The sequence below is a fragment of the Gossypium hirsutum genome, chromosome D10 (assembly GCF_007990345.1).
Source record: "Gossypium hirsutum isolate 1008001.06 chromosome D10, Gossypium_hirsutum_v2.1, whole genome shotgun sequence".
In the NCBI taxonomy this organism is placed as follows: Eukaryota; Viridiplantae; Streptophyta; class Magnoliopsida; order Malvales; family Malvaceae; genus Gossypium; species Gossypium hirsutum.
The window spans coordinates 36678598-36679694 of NC_053446.1; the positions used below are offsets into that span (position 1 = coordinate 36678598).

At 37.6% G+C, this 1097-nt stretch overlaps 1 non-coding gene across 1 annotated transcript; it reads left to right on the forward strand.

The window, feature by feature from the left end:
- The first annotated feature begins 625 nt into the window (after positions 1 to 625).
- LOC121222899 (small nucleolar RNA R71) lies at positions 626 to 732 on the forward strand. Its single transcript, XR_005920268.1, has one exon. It is a non-coding gene; the product is annotated as a small nucleolar RNA R71 (small nucleolar RNA).
- Positions 733 to 1097: the final 365 nt, after the last annotated feature.

The window sequence follows — 1097 nt, forward strand, 5'->3', positions numbered from 1 at the left end:
AAGTGCTCGGAGTGATACAGCCTGACCCTGAATTACAACATCATTCTTGGCCATATATTCCTTTAACAAAACTTCAATAGAATTAGAAAATGATACCTGACCTTGTTGAGCATTTTGCCTTGACATAGGTTGAATATAATCAGGCGGTGCATTGTTGATATTTTGTCTTACGGCATTGTTGAAAGTTCCTACACCTTGATTACCCTAACTAAAATTCTGATCCTGCTTCCATCCTGAATTGTAGTTGTTCGAATATGGATTGCTATTTCGATAGGAATTACCCATATAGTATACTGATGCGGGGTTTGATGGGCATTCGTCAATCACATGATTTTCCCTGCAATAAACACATGACAACTCTGCTGATTTCATCTCATGGACTATAGTTGGATTTTTTATGGTTATAATCATATTAGCTACAGAAGATACCTTGGTCATTAATGAAGTGATTGCATCAAGCTTGATGGTCGGGTACTGATAATCATTGTTGGGAATCTTTTCCAAGATCTCGTATGCTTCATTATAAGTTTTGTCTAACAAATTACCATTGACGGATGCATCAACTACCATTCTTCTGTGCGTATTTAGCCCATTGTAAAACATCTCCATTTGAGTCCAGTGTTGGAATCCATGCATCGGGCACTTCTAAGTTAAATCTTTAAATCGTTCCCAAGCTTCATATATCGTCTCATCCTCTATTTGCCAAAAAGATGTGATTTCGTTTCCCAACTTGGCATTCATAGTAGGTGGATTATACCGTAGCAAGAATCTTTGGCAAAGATCATTCCATGATGCCATTGTTCCCGATGGTAAAGCATTCAACCATGCTCTCACACAACCTCTTAAAGAATACGAGAGCTTAAGTCTCAAGGCATCTTCAGGAACACCCTATTGTTTGAATGAATCACATACTTCTAGCAAGAGTCTTAAATGTAATCTCGGATCTTCAATCGATAATCCACAAAATTGTCCCACTGTTTGTAACATCTAGAACATTACCAATTTCAACTCAAATTGCTGAGCTTGTATGGTTGGTCTGACTATCCCTAAATTCAAATCATCCAATATTGTGATGACATGCTTCCTAATTGGCCTAT